Here is a 25,469-nt window from a genome sequence, read left to right as displayed (position 1 = left end):
GCTTCCCGAGTCGGTTGCGCCGCTCGTCAGCGCATGACAACATGTCATGTGCTGTCACTGATGACTGCTGAACATGTTGTCGACACATACACAAACACACGCTTGTTTAAACGTTTTTTTTTTGCCAAAACTTGTTAACATTTTCGCGTCTACAAACACGCTTATCAGCGCTTGCGCGAGCACTGCAAGTTCAGACCGCCTCTTAAATGCTACCCTTGATAGTTAATTACCACGCAGCTGTGGTGATGACGCTGATGACGACGATTATGTTGATCACTCTTTAAATGTCGGTCATCATTTCGCCGATGGTGGGCTTGAGTTGTTGTTAAACATGTTTAAGGACGCAAAAATTGATTTGAGTTCGACTCGATGTTTCAGGGTTAGGTTTAATAAAGTGTTTATTCAAAATTACAGAAAGTTTTTTTTTTTTGTTTTTTTGAGACGAAATAGCCTTTCGACTATTTTATCAATCGATTTGGTGAGACTTAACATATCCACCACCGTTAGTATCATACCAAAGCACAACTTAAAAAAAACACTTTAAATAGAAAAGTAAAATTTCCAATAAATATCAGTTTTAATGTTGATTACTTAGCAAACCAAATATCAGTTGAAGAAATATTGACTGATTTGAGGTTTGACGAACTTTTGATTGACTAAATATTGAGAAATATTGTATCAATAAAAGCCTTTAGAGCAAGTCTCATTGATTTCCATAAAATTACAATCAACACGTTTAAGCTTTCCCAGTGTCTGCATGCAAATCAATAAAATTCTCGTTGAGTAATATTGCTTATTATTATTACATCGCATCAATGAAAAGTGGAGAAACACAAAAGAGAATTTGAGCCTTTCTTTCTGCGGGGAAAGCAAATTGCGGCAAGCCATTATGTAAACGAGTGAAAACAGACAAATATAAAGGACGAAAACTGCACAGCGGAAGGAAATATAAATAGCTCGTAAAAGCAATAACAACAACAACGACCCGCGAAAGCCGCAAAAGCTTCGAATATTTTAAGGAAAACCAATAAGAGTAAAAGGCTTTTTCATATTTTCTTATGTTTGGCTCTTAACATGGCAAAAAAAGACAGCACATTTTTTGTTGCTCTGCGGAATGAGTTAATTCTTTAAAGCGAAGAAAGTGTTCAACTCGGATCACTGTAGCATAAAACATAATAACTGGTCGATCAAATCAAAGTTCTTGTAAGGAATCTTTCGAATTTTCGAAAACTCTCAATACATATTGATTAGCATGAAATGTGTGTAGAGAAAATCTTTCTTAAGTAAATAATATATTGTATATCATTAATTTTATTTTGTATACAAATTAAATACAAATTCAGAAAATATTCGAACATTTTTTTCTTCGATATATCTTCCATTTTTGACATTAAAAATGACTTGTTGAGTCTTGTCCGGGCTCTGCGTCAGAAAAAATACTCATTCGCAAAACTTTTGCTAAAAAATTGCTATAGTTGATGTACGATGTGGCTACGATGACCGAAAGAGCTCGTAACGAACAATCCAAGTAGAGGGAGTCTTTTCAATAACATTTTCTTTGACAGATCACGCGTGAGTTTTTGTTGTTGTTGTAGCGATAGAAATCTGCCGAGCTGACAGTGCTTGGTCGGGAAAAAATCCGGTCCTACGTAGAGCGTACTAGTCGCAACTCCATACCATCATCCATCTTGAGACCCAGCTTTCATTCCAGTTCGCCGTGAAGAAAATATAGCAGCCGTAGCTGAGAGTGTATACGAAGACCGTAGAGTCGATTCAGGGCCGTTCTCAGCAACTCGGACTGACGTATAGAACGACTTGACGCTTTTTATATCGAGATCTTAAATATAAACCGTACAAAATACAGATTGTGCAAGAACTGAAGACGCTCAGTCTTCCCTAGCGACATCATTTCGCTCGATGGGCTCTTTAAAAGTTCCAAGAAGATCTGACGTTTTCGAACCACAAGCTTCGATGCCTGAAATGGAAGTTCCTGATCTCGGCGATATTGGGTTCCAACAAGACGGAGTCACTTCATATACATACATCGTATCAATCAATGAATTTATTGAGAGAAAACTTTGTTTAACAGATAATTTCATATTTTGTGCCGGTCGATTGGCCACCAAAATCGTATTATATCAGATCGTTAGACTTTTTCTTGACGAAAGATGTAAAGTTCAAAGTCTATGCGGATAATCCCGTTTCGATTCAGGCCTTGGAGCAAAACATCACACATGTCATTTGTCACTTACTAGTCGAATGCTCGAGCAAGTTATCGAAAGTTGGACTCAATGAATGGTCCAAATGAGACATAGCTGCAGTCAATATTTAAAAAAGAAAATATTCAAAAATAAATGAGAAATATTACTCTTTCTTATGATAAAAAACATTCCATATTAAATTTGAAGTTTCTGTGATTTTTCTTTAAAAAATAAGGAAGCTCGACATACGAGCAGATCACTATTTATATTGAATATTCATAATGTCCATCCAGAATATTGAAGAATATAATGATATTCTATACTACATACAAATATACTATACGAGTAATCTTTTTAGCATTTCCAATATATACACGCCTCTTCTAGCGTATTAGCTTCCACTAGATTACTAAGGATAATTCACCCAGGTGCCAGTCAAATACGAAAGTCTTGCTTGCAAATGCAGAAGTACAGCGGAAGAAATTAAGTAATATTCAGTGATATCGAGCAGAAATTCAGGGAATCCACTACACTACAGGGACACTAATAAGCGTTAATTTCATGATATTTCATGCGTAAAACATGAGCAAATAATCAAGCAATAGGTGCTAATTATTTAAATATTAATTTAATTATCATCACTTGCCTTTTACGAAACGAAAAACTAATTTAAAAGAAGCAAATAATAATTATTGGAACTGCCTGCTGAGCGAAGCCGCCCATTTCCACGAAAAGTATTCATGTCTCTTAAGTGCGAGTAAAATTTGCATAACAAAGTAATCGTGCGAAATGTGTGGAGAGTGAGTCTGTCCACAATAGCACATCAAACTAACCACGCATAGGCATTTAAATAAGGCAAACCCTTAAGCAACTTATCGATTGACAGCCTTTTAACACACATATTTGTATTTAATAAAGCACAATATGCTTCCATAAGCACTCGCTCGCAATTTGCGCATGAGAAATATATTCAAATTTTGTCATAAAGAAACGAATAATTCCATATTGAAATCCGCCTAAGTTATTCAGTTCCTGTCAATTTGGAAACGCTTAATAAAAAATGCCCCCACCTTATGCACAAACACAAACACCGCCAGTGTGGCTCTTCAAGCTGCTTGTGTATTTAATTTAGCGAAAGCGAGTATGTGTCTGCCTACGTGTGTGTTGGTGAGATAACAAAAATGTTGCCAAAAATGAAGACATTGCTGCCTTGCGCCTTTATCAACCTCAAGGCATACTTTCACACAGACAATCGTGTTGTAATCAAATGTTTGGCTACAAAATTGTTTGCATAAATGATGATGAAGGTTATGATGACGGCGAGGGTGACGATGACGGCAACAGCGCCGATGACGACAGGCAGGCATAAACTTAGGTGTGAAATACAACAGCCAGCGCTATGTATTTGAGTGTGTTTGTTAACGTGTGTGTGTGAGTTTGTCTTTCATTCGGTGCTGAAGAAAATAACGGCGACAATTTCACCTTAATATTTGTATTTATGCATATTGTTGCTGTTTTTTTGGTGACGTACAGGCATACTTCACAATTGCTTGTGTGTTTTGTAATTTTCCAATTCCAAAGAAGATGTAGTGGAGAAAGCAAAGTAACATATATGAGGGAAACGGTTTTTTGAAGTAAGTGTTGTATACATTTGGGCGCTTACACTGACGAAAATTCACACATGCTCGAAACTTTAATATTTGCAAGAATAATTTACGTTATTTTGTTTGTATTTACGCTTACCGCTCATTGTGTGTGTGTAATTTTGTGACTGCGCATTTGAGTTTGAAGAAGTAAAGTGAACCAAGGAGCAGCACACTTTCGCGGAGCGCCGAAATGCTCTTCTTCGTTTAAATATGAATTTAAAAATAATGCAGCATTTTTTTATTAAAAAAAAACTAATAAGTTGAAGTTTGATTAGAAATACGAAAAGCTTTTTCGACTACCCAATATATGTATGTACATTATATTATACTTCCTTTTGTGTATTTTTCTGTGTTTTCTCCCATGACTGATGTCAGACAAATGCCAAGACCTTACATTTACTCACATCTCATGCAAATACGCTTTCTTGGCTGCTATTAGAGCTGGCTTGAGTAATTACATGATGTATATTATTTAGCAAATGTGTCTGTTACGCTTGTTCTACGTTGATGTCGTCGTCTTTTAGGCGCCACAGCAATAATCCATTAATATTAAAAGCTTGTTACTTCGCTAATTTGCGCTTAGTTGGAGTTGAGTGATGCGGTTAAGCCGCGGTTGCGCTTGTGGCTTACCAGCGAATCTCGACTTGACAGTGTAATTAGAGTGCTCGCATATTTGTCTGACTTGAGACTTGAGACAATGTAGTAATAAGTTAAAATGTTGCTCATGAAATATTTATTAAGCCAAACATAATGTCTTCATAAGCAAACACAGTTATGTTGGCAATGACATTTTTTTTTTTTGCTACAACTCAACCGCAATTGTACGAAAAGTTGTCAAACCTTTCTTTCTTTGTTATGTCTTTGTCACAATCAAACATTTTTATTGTGTGCGTATCCTTCTACCATACAACCTTCTAACCTGAAAGCGGACGTGACTTTAAAACTTGGCCGCCGCTTTTGCCTTGTTTACTGTTACTCAACATTTTGCTTGTCTACTCCTCAAGTTTCTGCTTATCACTCAACAATTGCCTGACCTGAATAATAATGAAATCAATGTATTGAACTTTTGCCCATTTTTGTCGAAGCCGAACTAATACAAAAATATTTTCTTATGCCATTTATATTTATTTGCGAACTTTTCAGCATTGCTTGCTATTACTCCCACCATTTTCGTTCAACAAAAACATTTCTAATGGACGTTTCACATTTCGTGCTTTTGAACATAGAAAACTTTTTAAGGATATTTCAAGATACGAGCGCCTAAATGTAGACATCTAAAGCGAACCACAAGGAAAAAAAGATACTTTTACTTATGCAGAGAGTTTTATTTGTATTTTAGGGTTTAAAAAATCTCGAAACAAATTAAAGGTGGCTGATTAATGAAAATGAAATCTTTATCAAGAAAAATGGGTTATTTTTTGTGAGCCACATCTCTTCCACAATTTTTTTAAGAAAATTGATACTTTTCAGTTTCGCGTTTTCCATATAAATGCTTTGCCGTCGGCTACTCCGTTGCAAAAGTTTATTTTCTTAATTAATTACAATGGAAACATGACACCCTTTCTTTACCAAACCACCTTTTTTCACCTTTCTTGCGTTTCAGTGGAAGCAAGGCAATAATCTGCTATAAAATTGTCTGTTGCGTATTTCGAAAGTCACTTTATTACAAACCAACCATTGCAGCCTCACCACCAAAGCTCTGGCATTTGCCGTTAGCTTGTCTTGTTTATTAACAGAATACAATTTTCTCTTGCATTGCCAATGTTTCCGCATAAATGCACGCTTTTTCTGGGGAATTCCTTTTCATTAATTGCATTTGAGGTTATTGTTGCTTTGGCAGCAGCATTTCTACTTTCTAACCAAAAGCCTGCAGCAAACAGAGCCTCTGCCAGTGCTTATCGGCTCGAATGCACAGCAGACATTGAACGCAATTTTGCCAGAGCAATGCAAATGTGTGCGGAAAACTTGGAAGACAAAATAAGATTTCAGAAATGTCGAAAACACACGTGAATGGGAAAAAATGTGAGGCCTAAGTTGAAAGAGTGTCTTGCTTTATTTTATCAGCGCATCCACAGCCTGCGTTTAGCTTTGCAAATTGCCAAATGCAAATACAATTAAAACAGATAACCGACTTGGCAATCGAAATGAGTTAGTAAACAATACTAATATACCGTTAGTTGAAGTAAAATGTCGTTAAATGTTACTAAAATATTGTGTAGTCGAAAAAGTATTTTCGTATTTCTAATAAAATTTTGACTAATTTTTTTATAATATTTATAATAAATACCAAATATTATGTAAAATTGACTTCACAAGTGTTGCCTTTCAAAGAAATTTTCAAAATTAAATACTCGAAATTTGTCATAACTACCATTTGCCGCTGCGTAATAATGCTGAAAATATAAATTTCCTTCTTCAAAGTTACAAATTTCCACAATTAAGACTGATTTCAGCAAATTCGCAACAAACCGCAGAATTAATAACCGTTAGAACTACGCGAAACATAATTTTTCCTTGAAGCTAAAACACTTCATCACACATACTTGCGAATTCTTTGCCTATTTATAGGCGCATATGCGCATAGTGGCAGCGCGTGCGGTGTTCAAGTTTGTTTGCGAGGCGCCAAGAAAATTCTTCTGATAAATAGATTTCCATTACTTTTCTCACCAGCCTTTCAACCAGCCAGCCACGAACACACATGCAAATACGTATATTTACCACACAAAATGTTTAAGTGAATGTGAGCGTAAATGTTAAAGTGGAGGCCATAAACATAAGGAGCTCCACGGCGAATGACTTCTGACCCAAAGTCATGTTACGCAGCAAACCACAGCGCTGAAGATATATTGCTGGCATTTGCCATTGGCGGCGGTAATATTCAACGCAATAAAAATGCAAAATAGAATTTTTAAAAAATATACAAAAAGGTTTGCTTTGCATTCACGCGGCTGCTGAGAGTCTGCATGTAAGTAAGGCCACACGCAAATGAATGGGAAATTCTGCGAGACACGCTAATGCGTTGAATGCGCTGTACTTACAGCAGTTGAGCTAAATACTTGTGAAATGTGCGCCAGTAAAATAAACTGCAAGTAGTTGAAGGCAGCATTGTTCAATTTATTACTAACACAGCTGAGAGACATTAGTCATATGCGTCAGTGGCAAACACAAATGCTGTAAGTGAGTGAATAGAAGGTTTCAAAGTTAAGTTTCGTTTTATTTTAGTGTTAAATTTTATGCAAAATATAATCATATTTAAGAATTTGTAGCACTGTTGAGGCTACAACCGAAACTTTTTAATGTGGTGCCTTCATTTTATATTAAAAAAATTCAAATGAGATATAAAAAATAATATATGAATTAATATAAAATACTTTTTCAATTGCATCGCATAGTCACGCATATATTAAAACACTTTGAAATGTGCGCTAAAAATGTTTACCAATAATATGAGTAAAATGAGTTCATTCCATGGCGCCCTGTGTTTATTGCTCATACGCACTGTCGTTCACATGCAAATATGCTCGTGCGTGCGGAGCCTTAGTTTGTTGACGCATGAGGCCATAACATTTAAAATTGCATTTCATTATTGGTCAAATCTGTTTGAATATTTGCAACGCATCATAAATATTATATATTCATACATTTTTGAAAACTGTTTCGGCAATGCAATCTGCATTTGAAATATTAATTACTTTGCACGTTAAAAAATAACAGAAAAAGTATAAAATTATGGCAAACAAAAAGCGATGAAGTTTACTACTTTCAAAAAAAATGTCATAAATATTTTACAACTTGCGATTTTGCTAGAAAAATTGAGAGAAGTGAATGTTTTGTTGTTTGTTCGACATTCTAAAGCAAAGAGGCTTTTAATACATTCTAGCTTCTCTTCAACAAATTTATTTTACCACTTTAAATGGATTTTTTTTTATTATTAGTCACGACAACATACATATTTTTCTGCTTTCTTTCATTCTCTATTTTATATAATTTTTGAGTCGGGTAATACTTTTTGGAAATCAAAAACATAGAAATGTCGACAGAACGTCCATATATAATTCATAATTATTGCGATATTGGTTCATAATTTGGCGAAAAATTCAAAAAGAATCAATGCAGTATGCGACGTTGCATTATCGTGGTGCAAAACTCAAGAGTTGTCCGCCCATAACACCGGCGTCTTTTTACAAATAGCCTCGCGCAAATAACGCATAATACTCAAATAGTATTCCTTGTTGACAGTTTGACGGTCTGAAGCCATTCGGAGTTCACCACACCTCGATAATCGAAGAAAACTGTTCACATTTCCTTAATTTTTGACCCATTTTGACTTGGTTTTTCGTCTTCAGCTCACGTTTGCTATGACATTCGGTCGATTGATCGTCTGTTTCCACGTCACAAACATAGTTCCAAGATTCATCGCCAGTAATAATACGGTAACATCCTAGTAATCGAAAAGCATTGTTTCACAGACGTTAACGCAAGGCTATTTTCGGAAAAATTTTGTGATTTTGGCACCAATCACCTTTCACTTTTCTTTGCCCCAAATGATCTTTCAAAATAATTATCATTGATATTTCATATATTCCAACGATGCCAGTAAGATCTGTGACTGTAAATCGTCGATTATCAAGCACCAATTTTATTTATTTTATAGACACGTCGCGAGCGTTTACTGAAAACTAATTTTTATTTTGATGTAACATTTGGCACATATATCAGTGAGAGTCACCTCAACCTAGAAAAAAAAATATTTCAACGAATAAGTTTTCGCGCGAAATTTAAATTTAAAAGTCTTACTATTTTTTGCCCACAGCAGTACATAACCACCTACACAGAAATAATAAATGGTCATCAAATCTTTTGTATTTTAAATGAAATCCTATTAAAATGCAAATCGCTGTAATAGTAACGGACATTAAAAATCTAAATTAAAACCGCAAATGCCAAAGACATATTGTGTGCCCACAATTATTTAATAAATATGAAATGTGTAAGCCATAAAATGTGGCAAAAACAGAGCGACCGCAATTTTCATTCGTTAATAGTTCGAAACAAATGGCTCTTGTTGGGCTACACACACACAAACACACTACAAACAATAAAATCAAAAAAAGAGAGAAAAATAAAATTAAATTTATTCGCAGAGATCACAAATGGTTGTAGTTTCGCTATCAAATCCACAATTTTTTTAATATACATACATATGTATATATGTATATGTAAATTTTTCGAATATTAAATTTTAGTCTGCATATTTTACACTGCGCCAACCAAAACATGAACCCAACACACTACTCATCGATATAACTCCTAATTGCGGCAAAGTGCATTGGCCGCTATGAGTTCGCATGCCAGTGGGCGTATACGTGCCGGTGCAACTATAATGTGGCAGGAGCACAGATGCAACATACATACATGTTGCTTACTTCCATATGTCTATCTGTAATTGAGCACAACCCGTTTCCAGCGAATGGATACTACAATAAAAATTCACTAAGGACTGAGCAACGACATACAGCGTGTTATTAGCGGTCACGCTGTCAGCCTAGCGACTTGACTTAGCGCACATATAGACAATAAATTAGCGAGGCAAGCCGTGCCATCAATGCTGGCGCCAATATGGCATAATAATGGCAAAAATGACGGCAACAATTAACCTCATTACCCCGCACCCCTTCCAAATACATATAGAAACTTGCCACACATAAAACCATATTATTTGCAGTTACGAGTGTATATTTTGCATGCATTAGTATTTCGTGGTTGTGCGCACATGCCACATAGCTTTCTGCCGCATTGCGCGCATTTCGCAGGACCCCAGTGCTTCACATGTGGCATTCCCATGATTATCATCACCAACTACTTACACACACACACAATCACAATTACGCTCATTATCTATATGCTAGCTATAACCTGCAGAGAAATCGACTATTTGTGAACTACTTTGCAACTAGTGTGAAGTTGAAGCTTTCGGTCAACGCTCTATTTTTCATACAAGCTATTCATCAGACTTCGTTCAAAAATGATGAAACTGAAATGTATTTCCATGAAATCATTAAAAAATCGGGTAAACGTAATGCAATCTGAATAAAGATAACTGAGTAATACATATTTTAAAGGCACAGATCTCGTTACTTTCGGACTAGTTGATTTTCAGTTTGCTAAGCGTAGTTACTCTGCTTTAGTTTATATGTTTGTATGTATAAGTTTACCTTTGGTTTTTTGACGCCTTGGCAATTACACAAATTGAAGTGTTGCGCTGTAATTAAAATGGAAATGGAACTGTAAAGCTCCTAATTAAAATAAATACTGTGCAATATTTAAATCAATAATTGTTTATACACTTCCATAGCTTCAGTTTCAAGCCCTGCAAGTTGAGTGCCAAAATATAAAAATTTAAACATCAAGAGGGGGTAAGGTAATGAGAATTTTTAAGCTTTGAGATTTCTCTTTTAGAATTTTCCAAAATATTTTTTTTTTGATAAAATTTTCGGTATTTTTTGATGGACATTATTATTATGAAATTTTCATGTCAAGGTCTTTGGAAGAAGCTGAATTTTATGACTAGTCTTCATTACTCCAGTTGTAAACCACGACTACTTAAAAAAAGTTGAGAAATATAAAATTTTTTTATACATAGTTCGTGAAGCTTTTATATAATAAGCCTTGCCATATATGGTATAGTGGAAGCTTTTAAATTTTTTTTGAATTTAGTATTCAATTTTTAAATGTCAACAAATACCTTCAAAATAATTTTCTGCTTAAAATTTAATCAGAATATTAATAACGCATTCCACAATATATATTTCGCCGTCAGTAGTCCTATTCTATCACAACTTATTTGTAAATATTTGCGGCTAAAATTATCATTCGCCGAAATTCATTGATTTCCCTCGGCGCACATGAATGTAATAAGTTCACAGCGCGCTTTGATAAGTTCGGCGCATTTAATTTGACATCTGACACTCGCTACTTTAAGCCAAACGGTGGATGGCATATAATCCACCAAAATAATCACGCTGAAATCGCATTTTAATTAATAGTCGAACAAATTGAATGAACAACACAACTAATTGAAAGTAATAGCGGGATATTGCGCAATAATTTGAGTTTTGGAAACCTTGAGTGTGCTTAAAAATGAAATTTCATTAATTCCTCCAAGCGCAAACAGGCAACATTTTCAACTCATATTTTATTTAACGGAGCAAAAATTGTGGTTTGAAGCAAGCATGTGGTTTTATACTTATGCACAAATAAAACTATGCAGCGCTCTCAAGGGTCTTAAGAGTAGTAAATGAATTTGTTATAAATATTTTAAATGATTTCAATATTAGTCAAGTGCAAATTTTTTCATATTTTCAAAAAAAAATATGTTTTTTCATTTATGAATTAAATACAATATTTCATTGATATTCCTTTTGGTTATGTAAGCCATTAATAATATTGGGTTGTTGAACAAGTCTTTTCATATTTTATTAACAGTTGTCGTCGTATATCTATCACATATGGTATCACACAATGTGACTGGTAACACTGGAGAAATACGACCGCAACGACATCTAATTACAAAATACGAAAAAACTTCTTCGACTACCCAATATATAAGCTCATGTTGAATTTGCTTACTGAAACTATCTATAGATAAACATTTTATGTGGCATTTACCTGTCGAAAACGTTTGCATAACCTCAAATAATTCGAACAGGTAATCGTGTACAATAAAATAGCAGCAATAAAGCGATTGCTTTTATTGAAAGCATTTACATTGTCATACACAAATCGTGAATTCACAAAACTAACTCCAATCTCCCTAATTACAATTCATGACACAGCCACGAAATAGTGGTGAATAGCGCGATGCGATGCAGAGATTAGAGTGAAATGATTACTGCTATGCAATGTGGAACATGGAAAGCACGTCGTTAGTTTCAATGCGACACTGCGAATACGCAACATGCAATGCGATTCACATAAACCGAAATACCTCAAATGTCAGATAAGTCTCTACAGCGTGTACACCACTGGCGTTATCTATAGTAATAATGTTTTTCCATAAAATTTTCATGCGAACAACGGTGATAGTTTTATGCTGCGCTTGTGTGTGTATGTGCCATTGTACTAGGGTCTATGCCATTGTGCTAGTGTCTACATATCGATGTGCATTAGTAAGCGCAGAGCTTACTTTGTGGTAAATGCCTGCATTTATGGCAATATTTTCATTTCTGGCACGAATGCATCACAAGAGTATTTAGATGGAAATGCTAGTGTTCGAGCACAACCGTTATAGCGTTAAATTCCGCTGAAATGTCTTGCCTTAAACTCTTTGCATTTGAGTCCACACACAAAACTCGCCTACCATGTCAACGCAATAACTTTAAAGTTGCCACCGGAAAGCATAAATTCAACGCTTTTGCACAACGACTAACGGTAACTGTCGAAAAGCGGCGCACAAAGTAAAGGAACCGCCTGCCACAGGCGCTGTTTGCAAAGGCCAGCAGCGGCGCGCCATTCATTAGCCTTTTTTCAAGCATTTTGCTGCACCGTCACTGCCACTGCCGCCGCCGCTCTGGTTGTAGGGTTGAAATTATGTTGCTGCCGTCACAAAGCGCCAGGCGTTCGCGCGTTCGAAATGAAACTCACTTCACTTTCACTTTGTATGTTTGTGTGTTGGTGTGCCATTTCTACACAGAGTAAAAAAGTAATTCAGCAAGCGCTGCCAAATGCGGCCAAGTGGCACAAGCTGGCACTGTTGCAAGTCTACATATTTGAATTGCAAATTCTATTGCCCACCTGGCTTGATTGAAATTGCGGTTCGCGGCAGCCAACCACAAAAGCAAAAACCAAAATATTATACAAAATACAAAAAAAAACGAAGCGGAAAGTATGTGGCAAAGAAGTTTGTGTGGCTCAAAGCAATGGCGTACAATTGCTGCCGCTACGAGTACGAGCCGGTTGTTTATGCTGTTATTAGCAACGTTTTAGTAAAGAATTTGCCCCTCACTACGCATTGTGTGCGCAAAGAAAGGGAGTTGCGTATGCTATTAAATGCGTTGTTATTCCTTTATATGTGTTTTGTACATACACAACATGGAAGACATACACACACACGCACATGTTTGGCCGGCTGGTAAGTGGCAACAATGGCTTCATTTGTGTGGCTCCCTCTTTGTATTCCATTGAATAGCATTTCGTGTGTATTTGTTATAGTTATATGTATGTGTATATGTATATGTATGTGTGTTTGTCGAACAGCCGCTTTCGTGTGGTCGTCAGTGGTACTACGGCGCTTTTGATCCCATAAATAATAAGCATACAAGCAATTATCCTTATTAGACATTTATATTAAGTTTATCTATTGTGCGAATGTGCTTGTTTATTTATAGTATACACCTACATTTGACATTATTATTTTCCATTTTCTGTGTTAACAGCATTTTCTTATGCCCACCGCAGGGGTTTCTCATAATAGGCCTTGCTGTTGGCAAATAAACACCGCAGACGTGGCTTCTTGGCACGTGACGTGTATTTGTTTGCTGTTCTAGTTCTTAAGGCGGATTTTCTGAAAGCTTGTTTCTTGGTTTTTGCTGCCGTGCTTTGGTCAGTAATTTGTGCATATTTTTGGTTTTCTAGGAGTATGAAAGCTTTCTGTTGAGTTTCATTAGTTTCTGCAGACGTTCAGACCATAGCGACAAGAAATTATTACCGCATTTTGTACATCTTGTTTCTACCATAAAGATCTGTTATTTTATTGTGAGCATTGTAAATATTTTTTAATACAGATTTCATAACTAAGTGGGGATGTTTACAAAACTTGTATAGTCTGTTATTCATAATTAATTTTTTTTTTTTAGTTTTTGTTCTCAATAATTTAGGCATTCAAAAAATGAAACCATTTTTTGATCACGAGTACGTGAATTGCGATTCCGGACGGCTTAAGCGTAAGCGTATGCGAATATATTGGGTAAGCGAAAAAGTCTTTTCGTATTTCGAATCAATTTTCAACTTATTTTTTTTTATATTTATAATGAACTTTAATGAACCAAATATGTACCATTTTGGTCGACCACTTTTTGCCATTTTTCCACTAGAGACATTATTCCATCAGTGTAAAACTTTTCTGGTTTCTCGGCGAAAAACTGCGACAAGTAATTTTCACAGACTTCTCTTGAAGCCAACTTTACTCCATTAAGGGAGTTCTGCATTGACCGAAAGACAAAGTCAGGACTATATGGTGGTCTGCATCAAGTCCGAGCCAAGTTCTCCCAGTTTTTGCCGGGTCATCAAAAGTGTGTGTGGTCTTGCGTTGTCCTGATGGAAGACGAAGCCCTTTAAAGAGCTGATCTAAAAATTGAAAGCTCCACGTAACTCTTCCAACCAAGTGATTAACTTCTTTTTTAAAAATACGTCTTACTTAACCCCAAAATAAAGTTTCCGTACCAAAATACCTTAAGCGGCCATAAACCAGAAACAGCTTTTTCTGCCATTTTATTAACGCAATCCACTTAAATTGTATCCCCGAGCTATCGATTGCGCCAATTCCAAAACCTCGTTGACATTCATTCGTGTCATGCAGCTAAGACATGACCTTCTACAACAAACATACGCCCAGTAATAATGGCAGAGGGAGCTTTATTAAGGCTCGCCTGGCCTCCCACCATTGCTTGGCTTGTGAGTATCAATGTATGTGTGTTTAACTGCTTAATTGACAAGGACGCTTATACCGCTTTGTCACTTGTGTTTTTCGTTTACTTTTAGCTTCATTGTTTACACGTTCTATATGAAGCCGCAGTGTCCGTTTCCTTGCTGAAATTATTTCAAAGCAGGAAGTAGCTAATTCTGCAATCCCATAAGGAAATATGTGTTGAAAAACGAAAAGGCGGCCCACTAGGAAATAAACGGAGACGAATTAAAGGTTCATAGTCGCAGACATTAGAAGCACAAGCAACACAAAAACCGTTAAATTATTTTTTTCCATGTGTCACCTGGCCCTCTGCCGCTTGATCCCTAGCTCGTTATCAGTTAGAAAACTGGTTCACTGTATATGTAGGCAACGCCACTGGCAAAATCGGAAGTCGCATTAGAATGTTGAAGTAGAAATGCGATATTCATGACCCTCTGCATAAATACGCACACACACAGACACATGCAATAACTCGTTTTTTTCGCCACAGTTGGCATTTCGTTACGCCAGTGTCCTCTAGCGCACTTGTCTGCATACAGTAGTGGCGACACAATGACGGTAAATTTACTCGGAGCGCAGCCAACTGCTCACTGCCGCCTGCGAACAACTGTCTGTGCATGTTTTTTGTTTCAACACAAAAGCAGCTAAATGAAAAATTGGCACAGCTTTCACACACACACACGCATACACATGCACAGCGAGTTACAAGGCGCAAAATAACAAGCCGAGCGCACACACACTCATTTAATCAGCCAATGCAGCCGTATATTTCGCTCGATGTATTTAAGTGTATCAGTGTGTGGGTGCGTAAGTGCTAGTATTGACAGTGTCGTTTCAACATTTGCCTCTGTCTGTGGCGCAGCCGTTGCGCTTATGTGCCCATGCGTACAAAAAGGCTGTGTATCATATTTGTACTCTCATTTGTGCCTGTAATTGAGGCAACGGCAACATTTGCCAGTGCCTCGGGCCTAATTATGGCCGCCTACTCCGCCGCCCTCTGCCCACGAGCGTTGACATTGTTTGCATGCCACAGTGCTCGCGCTTGCCACCGGCAGCCGTTTCTTCCACGCTCCCAGGCGTAGCGCACTGTGCCTCTGCTATTTGTGTTTTACACTCTGCCATTCTCCACTTTCATTGCACACAACTGTGGTATTCATAAATGCTCCAGCTGTCACGCTGCTGGTTGCCACGGGAGTTGCATTTTTCTGTTGTTTTTCATTTTTTTCTCTTCCTTGTGCTTTGTAAAGAGAGATTATTTATGCGATACTTTTGGCTCGCATTTCTTATTTAAATATTTTATTTTTCTTATATTCTTGATTTAATTTCATTTTGGCCCACAGCACCTTGGGTGGCACTTCTGGCGGCTTTAGCAGGGTTGCATTTTCCATTACAAATGTACGCCTTAAAGAAAAAGCAAGATTTTAAGGAGAGGAAGAGTTTAGATAATATGAAATTTAAATAAAATTTGTAAAAATGTTAAAAATATATATAATATTGGGTAGTCGAAAAAGTCTTTTCGTATTTTGTCTTTAGATGTTCGATTAGAAGTAGGAAAAGGCTTTTATAACTACCCAATATATTTTGAGGAATGTTGAAAATTTTCAGTAGTTAATTGAAGAAATCATTGATAATCTTGTAAAAAAAAATATGAAATTTAAAAAAGGGAAAATTAGAAAAATTTCCACAATTTAGTTGTTTCACTCAATCTTAATAATAATCAAAATGCAGAAATATTTAAAATGTATGACAGAATCACAGCTAAAATATTATATGCATGAGAAACGAACTATCAAAACACTAACACATACATGCACACATCTCATATTTGGCTACAATAAAAGTCACTCATACGCCAAGGCGGACAGCAAAACATAGTAATACCATTAGTTCAAGCAGTTAATGTGGCAACACATTTTGATATGCATACAAACTATTTAATTTTGAACGAAACCTATTTTATTGTTGGAAGTAAAGCGTATATTCACATTCATCTCGACTCAACGAACTCGAATCGCATATCCTTTCATGGCACTTAGCTGTGAACTTAAGCAATTTATACAGTTCCTGATGGCTGAAGTTTTCGCATAAATGCTCTGAGCACAATCAAATATCAAAGTACACACATTTCACATAAGTGTGGCGCAATAAATAGTTTGCGTTGTAAATCCAGTCTGTTTCAGGGCGGAGTTTATTGACACACTTTGTGCGCCATATTAAAGCTGTGATTTTATATGCGAGCGACAGGTTCTTGAACCCACAAAATAAGTAAGATTTAAAGATTTAGGAAATCTGATATCACACAATTGGAGCTTTGAACTCGCTTTGTGCACTCCAGCTGCAACATTATATTTTGACTTTCTCCGCGTCGGTCGCAACAAAGCAACAGGCGGGTCAAAAGTCAGCAGCTCAGATCAACGAGATGAGATAACGGTAAACCACCTATACATAAGCAACGAGAAAAACGTGCCTGCAATCTCTCTGTGTGCCTGCATGTGTGTATTCTTTTTCTCTGTATATGCCTGGTCTCCATGGTGACCTTTGTTCTTTGTGCGGGAGTTCAGTGTTGCCTTTTACAACTGGCTTTTTTATAATACACCACAAAGGCAATGACTGCACAGGACAATGCTTTAGGAGCTCATAAATTTTAGTGCTTGTGGAGCATAAATTCAATCTCAGCACAGATTTCGGCGCACTAAATTCACTCCGAAATGGCAGTTAATTATTTCCATTAATATTCAAAGCGAGCGCCAAGCCGATAATGCGCGTTCAAGCAGAAAACATCAAGTTCAAGCATTTATTGGAAATTGACAAGCATATAAATAACCGTTCGGTGGCAAGCGTGCGCACATATATTTAAATCAAGAAAGCACGAAGGTTTAAATTTATGAACGTGTCAAAATTTCCAAATGGCTTTAAGTGAGTTTACTTTCTTTATAATTTAACATAAAATTTATGTTGTCTTATTAACCAGATATTACTGTTGAAAACTTTCTAACGCTATGAAAATGTTGATGGCAGAAGAAAAGGATATCAAAAACTTTATTCGAAAGAAGTTTAATAGAGTATTTATTAATGAAAATTTGTGGAAGTAAATATAAAATACTATTAATAGTTATCGAAATTTTATTAAACCACTAAAACTTTAAACTATCTAAGCTGCAAAGTCACTTGCAGTACTTGAAGTGATGCTGGAGCTCAAGACAGAGTATCATGATTCCACGCTTGATAAATTGCTGAGAGACAGTACTATCCAGTGGTACATTGACGGCTCGGAAGGCATTGAAGCAGGCATTGAGAGACCGCATATCAAGATATCCATACCAATAAGACATTTTCCAAGCGTTTTTCAAGCAGAAGTTTTTGCTTTAAGTCAGTGCGTAAAACTCAATCTCCACCGCAACTATCGCAACCAGCGTATCGCCTTTCTTCAAGCGGTCAAGCGGCACTAAAATCGTTCTTAGCATATGAGCGCGGAGAGGGAAGAGTACTGGCAGCAGGCAGCAGGAATGCGCCATGTCAAGCTGCTACTAAGGCACTGCAGGCTTAGGAAGCACTTGTCCAACATGGGCATAGTCTCTTCCGCAAACTGCCGATTCTGCGACATGGAACAACAAACCCCTGTATACCTGATTTTGAATTGTTCAGCAATTTGCCGAAGCTGGCATAAGACCCTAGGTTCCATTTACGTGGACAGGGATCACATCACCTCAGCAGCACCCAGCTGGCTCTAGGAACTATTTAGGATGCTAGACCTTGGTGACCATATGTGATAAGGAGAGGCTCAATAGCCCCTAGGTCCCAGTGCAATACCTCATTATTAACTGTATATCTAACTATTGTATGACGGCTAAATGTTGTAGTGGTCCAATAATTAAGCAGCTTCTTAGGGAAAAATTTAACAAAATCTGAGAGACTCATTAACTGAGGACAGGCAGACGGGCATGGCTAAATTGACCCAGTTCGTCATGCTGATCATTTATAAATATTTTTTATAGGATCCCCGACGTTTTCTTTCGAGCGTTAGAAACTTCGTGGCAAACTTAATATACCCTGATCAGGGCATACGAACATATAAACTAAATTCTTCACTTCACTTCATAATTTAACTCACTTCATTTCTAGTACCTCCCTCACTGCCCAATTCCATTCGCAGACATGAGTCCATATTTCAAGCTTCTCTCATGTGTGCGCTAAAATAAATTTTACACACTTTGACTTAAGCACTTGTCTGACGTTTTAATGCTTTCGAGCTTTCAGCTCTTTTACTAGTGCTAACTGCGCCTTGGTAAACAAAGTATGCTCTCTTTTATTGCGGCGCCACAACCCACAAGTTTTGCATCACTTAGCGTTCAGCTTTTGGCGTAACTTCCACTCACACATGTCAGTTTTTGAATTAAGTGTTTTTTAATTAATTTTTAATGATAATAACTTAAGTAGCCTAACAGGACTGAAGTTGAAAAGTTGAAATCACGGAAACTTTTTCTAGGATGTTTAGCTTGTGGTGAGATAATGCAGAGTTAAGTTAATGGCGATGGTGAAGTTGGTGTTGCAAAAATTATTTATTTATGTGCTGTGAACGCTAGCTCTAACGAATATGAACAAGTATATATACATAGATGTATATATGACGTACATATACCTTTTGGCCCCGAAAAGCTATATATTTATGGTTAGTGGTAAAAATAAATAAGAGAGCAGCTTGCAACAACACCTCGCCACTTTTTCTGTTCAGTTTTTAGTGTTGCCACTGAACACTAATCTCTCAGCTGCCATAAAGCCGTCAGTACAGTTATGTTCACGCCTTCTCAGCGCAGCTTAAGCACAGACTTTTTAGTAAAATTGTGTTCGCCTGCTGTTCTTCAACTGAAAAACATAATCAGTTATGCAAATCTCTGGCCTGTTTTTTACCATATTTTAATAAATCTCTATTATTGTGTTGTTGTTTTTTGTTTTACTTACTCGCCGTAGGGATTTACAACACGTTGAGTTTTTAACGACATTGTAATTATGAATGTTCGTGCGCCAGGTTGCCGTTGCATGTGTGGCAAGGTACGCCTTTACGCTGCACATTTATCACGCCTACAACTGCCATGCCACGAACTCAACTACCAACTAACAACAACAACTGAAACGGTCATTTGTTTTAATGCCATTTTGGTGCCGTGTTGCAAATTACAAAAGCAGTTGTTATTGTTTGGTAAAAAAATGGCGCTTTTGTTGCACGAAGCAATTATACACAATTTGTAGAGAGAAATATGGCATATTTACGAAAGTCTTTACCCAAACAGAACAAAAAATTAAATAATTTTGCAGTCGAGCATTGAGGTGAAATGAAATTTAAGTTAAAGGAAAAACTCTTGGGGAATCTTCCTTCAATTCTTATTCAATTTTTCACATTCTTGAACCCAAATTTGGCAAGGAATGTGGGTTAGAAATCACTATACTCATATGAAATTGAGAGTTACAGAGGAAGAAACATTTTAAAGTTTGGTTAAACTTTTATTGCTGCAGCAAAGCCTCGAATCGCTTCTCAGCTGTTATATTTAGTTCTCTACAGCTCCTCATCAGATTTCCTTGACTTTTTGTAGAACAAGTTTTCGACAAATATCGATCAATGAGTGAGCTATAAATTTGAAATTCAGGCATAATCCTTTCCTGACAAGGGTATATCAGGGCGTCAAAAATGGGTTGAGTCGAGTTAATACTTCCCTCAGCTCCTATTTACCTAATACAATGATTTTCGAACTTTCAGGTGTTTTTATACCTCATATTAGTTACCTTATCAGTTACCTTACAGATAACAGTGTATCGTTGTGCCTAAAATGGATAAAATAGGAAAAATACTTCATCAAGACCCCATATGATAAACATATAACAACCGAGTGCCTTTAATCCACATGGGTATGGTATGAGAGGTATTTACCTTAATGAATTTCTGGGAATATTTTATTAGTATGTGGCATGTTAATAGTATGTAGTATTGGCAAAAAGAAATGAAATTAGGTCGATACTACCACTATAATTTCTTGGATTCCGATCCTCTGGTTGTCGTTTATAACCCTAAGATGTTTCCCTTTGATTCTTGCAAGTTGCAAGAGTGTAAAATGTTCGGTTGCACCCGAACTAAGCACTTCTGTACTTGTCTTTCTTATATTCTTATCCATAACTTTTTGTTCCTCATTTCCTTTCAGTTAGCAGTAACTACTCGAAAATGTCTTTTAACCGCAAGCATTCTAACTGTACCCAGAATGTGCTTGGTTTGCTGCACTCAAGTGCAGTATTTCTCTTTCTTAATTTATTAGATGAAACAGGAAACCACAGAAGTGCTTCAAATGATATTTTGATATACTTCTCCTCTCTTCAGTGCACTCTCTCCACTTGTCATCTGCAATTTGCCACAAATGTTGCAATAGAAACGACAGCTGCCACAGATTGTGGCAATTGAAGCGCCATTACAACAATATGTCATGTGTTCACAAGGCGGATGTAGTCAACAAATTCTGTTATTATTATTATTGTTATGGCAAAAGGATTAGCTGTAGTACTGTTTGTATTGGGACTGTGTCAACATGAATTTTGCAGATTTCAGCCACGCGTACATTTGTTGATACTTCATATTGTACGTCAATATTTATACTGGATGTTAAAGCGATTAAGTACATGGACTTACAAGCAGCGTGAAGTGACTGAGCTGAACCAAAACCAAAGTAAGCTGCAAGTGGAAAGAGGGCGTCTGTAGGATTCGTTACATTCTTCTGCGCTTTTGCAGAAGGATCTTTTGAAACGCCCTTGGTCTTCCTTATTTCAACTTGCATAAAGCAAATCTCATCTTAAGCAGTTCGCAGTGGCCGCCAAAACAACTTCTGTGGGCTTTAGTTGAAGATTTGATCTTCCAGAGTTCTGATGTCCATCAAAAAGGTTTTCCGTAACCTTTCTGAGTTTTCAGAGGACATGAGCTTTCAAGAGAGCATCCGCACTTTGTACTGAAGATTTCGACGTGCTCTCCAGTCACTATAACCATTGAGTCGCAACCTTTGCTTCAGAGCCAATTGTTACGTTGGCCCTCCTTTCTCTGGTCTCTGCCAGAGCTGTCCTTAGCAACTCTTACGGTGGTTTCATCTCGTCGTCTAAAGGCATGGAGACCGGTTTAAACCAGAATTCTCCGTTGACATCCTGTAGCGATCATTAAGTTCATTTTTGACCAAGAGTCAAGCTCTGATTCTGGATCTCCAGCAGCTTGTGATTCTTTGCTTTTAACCCAGAGATGCTATTCAGCCAAGGCTGCTGAATAAAGACAACGTCGGCTCTACCTCTTCCCAGACGAATCAAAATACTGGCGGAAGCCGCCCTTGTGTGATTAATCTGTAAGATCTTCATCTTCTAAGGCCTTCTCCAGAAGTGCGAGTTTCGTCTGTTGACGATCCGCCTTCAGCACTTACCACGTCCGAAAGAATGGGTCCATTTCCTCTCCTCCACGTCACTACTGGAGCCTGTGGGTCTTCCGCTCTTGCTAATTTTGGCAGGATCCGCTAAACCACCCTCTCAAACCATTAGAATATGACACTCGGTGTCGCTAAGAGGACTTAGGGACGCGTTATTTAGGATAATGAAATTTGCCGAACAAACGTTTCGAATCATAGAGATAAACTGACAACCTCAATCAAGATGGTATTGCACGCCCCTGTTTCCCAAAATGTTGTTGAAATTTTTCCACGGTTAAGCGAAAAATATTTTTTACAGATTTTTCTCTCCGTATAGTATTGCACCAGAGCTTCATATCACAACATAAACATGAAAGCTTTTTCTAATTTCGAAAAACATTTGCTCGCATAACAATTTGTTTGGCATATGTGAACTTTTGAGGTTAAAGCAGAATTTCCGGTAGAACAATTTGTCATGTTGGCAAGTAATTGCGGCACGCAAGCATGTGAAAATGGCCAAAACGCATGCAAACTTCGACAGAACAAAAGCATATTTTATGCATAATTGGGAGGGGGCAAATATGTTCGTTGGCGCCGCAGATCCTATCAGTGGCAACGTGTGCGCAGTGCACACAGAATCACAACAGACGATTACCGTTGAGTCGTCGGTCCAAGGACCAATGCAGCGTGTGTTTTGACAGCCAGACGGCTTTTAATCCTCCTGCTGCTGCTGCTGCTTTTTCGTTGTTTTACGCTCCGTTTTTCAGGCAATTTTGCTCCGGCACTCAGCTCGAAAGCGCAGCGGAACATTTGCGTATGAATGGCAAAGCACATTAACACACACACGCACACATACTCACTTATGCGCACACGCATACTTACGTGTGTGGGTGTGTGTAAATTAACGATGAGTGCATTTTCACATTTCACTTTTAACATGTTCTCTCTTCTCTGCGCATCATTGTCGGAAACAACAAATTTTTATGAGCGCAGACAGCAGCACTTTATGTTTGTAAGGGTGTGTGCGTGGATGCATGCGAATTGGTTTGTTTACTGTCTGCATGTACTGGCATGTGTGTCCTTTTCCGAAGTCTGACAGCCAATTTCTGCAAAAATTGTCTCCGCCGCTGCCACTGTTGACTGTGTGTGGGTGATGCATGTCAATGCGGCACAAGCACGCACTCAACGACATGCTGCTGCAGCAATAACCGTTTACAAATTGTCACCGTTGCTTTGTTTTTTCCCAACTAACCGTTTGCTTTTCACTTTTCGGGGAGGTGGCGACCTCTGCCGACATTTTTCATCTGTGCAACAAAGCGTGTGAGTGCCAATTTGCGCTTGTGATTGTGTGGGTGCACTTTAATGATTTCTACTTTATTCTATAATCAGCATAACGAAGTGTCTTGCGAAAATACAACGTGGATTTGAATTCTTAAAGTTTTTCTTCTTTCTTATATGTTTCACTCGCATTATACATATGTATGCATATAAATGGGGAGCTATCGAGCTGTTGAGAAGCTACACATGCTTTTAAGTTCTTAGCTATTAAATAAATACTATTTCGTATTTAATAGCTTAAAGCAAATTAGCTTCTAAATGAATAAAAATACGTTTAGCCAAGCGTTTGCTGCCATAAGCGGCAGTCCAGCTGGCAATCTCGATAAATCGAACATAGATTGATAATGTCTGCCATGCACTTATTAAGCGCAGATATGGCTGCGTTTGCTTGCAGCCATATACATTTGAATTTAATGTCAAACTTTTACAATCTTTGCGGTTGTGCGTCACACACCATAATTTGCTGCCGCACAGCGGGTGGGCGCGCACTCATGCTCACAATAATGGGTGTTAATCCACCACAACACAACAGCGTATAATGTCTATATCACTGCATGTGCGTCGCCATGTATATATGTATGTGCCATAGCGAGTGCTTTAACGGTTATTAGCTACGCTTTATTGACTACGCCTGTTATTTAATTGTTAATAGTTTGTGACATTGATTGATTCCATTGCGATAAAGTGATGTATTGGCATGACGAATGAGTGTTTTGCCAAATGCAAGCGAGTGTGAGTAACTTTATTAAGCGCACAGAAAATATATGTGCTAATAATCACCGTTTTGTTGTTGTTGGTGATGGTTTTTCTACTGCGGAACAAGCCAAATAAATCTGCGCAATATTCTAGGCTTTTTGAGGACAAGTTTTTTTTTTTGTTTTTGTTTTTTACGACAAGGAAACATCGAAAGCCTGAACACCATGTCAATTTGGAACTTTAGTCTAAACTAAACCTCCTACTGTCTTGTACTGACGAGTACTATGTGGTACCGGGTACCACTATCAAGTACTATGTCAGGAGGGTGTATATAATTGTATATATTGGCTCTTTTTTTGTTAACAGCAAATGTGATAGTTTCAGCTAACTACAACAAAAACAAAAAAATAATATTATGAAAACATATATTGGACAGTCGAAAAAGTCTTTTCGTATTTCTAATCAAACTTCAACTTATTTTTTTATATTTAGAGGACCCGCCTACGTTTTACTGTGGCTGTTACATAGGTAGTACTACTAATACCTTCTATATGATTTCTATTAGCTCGATTATAAGTATTAGTTAAGAAATAATCGCATTTTTGATGAAGCAACAAAAATGAATCAAAAAGCATTTCGTGCGTTAAGAAAGAATTGGTTTTTGGGGTAAAAATATGTTTGAATTTGGGCTGTGCATCAATGAAATCAATCGAGTCCAATCGATTATCAGCCTGGTGGACTGCATATTAAGAAACGATTCTCAAGCGTGGAAAGACAAAAAAATCGGCTGGCAAGGTTATGGCATCAGTCTTTTGGGATGCCCGTGGTATATTATTCATCGAATGATAAATGAGCCAGTTTTAATTCATTGTGTATTTGATTGCAGTTCTATTCTACCATTCCCAATATTTAGCAATTTTATTATTTTTCAGGAAGGATCAGTTTGAAATTGTACACATATACATATGTATTCATCGTTCCCGTTTAAATATTGTATTGCTCTGTGCAATGCTTCGAAAAGATTTCTGTATATCTCAAATTTTTTATCAACACTTCAGTTATGCCGCTATTTTTTTATGCCAGACCTTTTGCAATTTTAAATTGCCTGTCAAGATACCCCCTCCAATAGTTAGCAGGTATGAAAAAAATGTTATAGCTACCCATAGATTTTAAGGTTTGAATATTGGATACTGCGATGGTAGCGCCATCTATCGGTCAAACATTCCAAAATTAACAATTGATTAAAAATAAAAAAATAATTTAAAAAACATTTTCCAGTGGACCAAATTGTAAATCTAAACCATTCTCGAATCTCCTTGAACATACACACAAAATTTCATCAAAATCGGTCCATCCGTTTAGGAGCAGTTCAAATGCAAACACACGGTCAGAAGATTTATATACGATATATAAAGATAATAAATAAATAAGCAAATAGGTACCATTTTGGTCGCCCACTTTTGCTATTTCCCCGCTAGATATA

General features: G+C 37.1%; 1 protein-coding gene across 1 annotated transcript in view; it reads left to right on the top strand.

Annotated features, from left to right (window-relative positions):
- Positions 1 to 25,469, top strand: part of LOC105229367 (dual specificity calcium/calmodulin-dependent 3',5'-cyclic nucleotide phosphodiesterase 1) — a 173,939-nt gene that overhangs the window by 68,871 nt on the left and 79,599 nt on the right. The gene's annotated exons all lie outside the window — the stretch shown is intronic.

Source organism: Bactrocera dorsalis, chromosome 1, assembly GCF_023373825.1.
Source record: "Bactrocera dorsalis isolate Fly_Bdor chromosome 1, ASM2337382v1, whole genome shotgun sequence".
Classification (NCBI taxonomy): domain Eukaryota; kingdom Metazoa; phylum Arthropoda; class Insecta; order Diptera; family Tephritidae; genus Bactrocera; species Bactrocera dorsalis.
The sequence above is the reverse complement of the archived record's forward strand: the minus strand, read 5'-3'. Positions and strand labels throughout refer to the sequence as shown.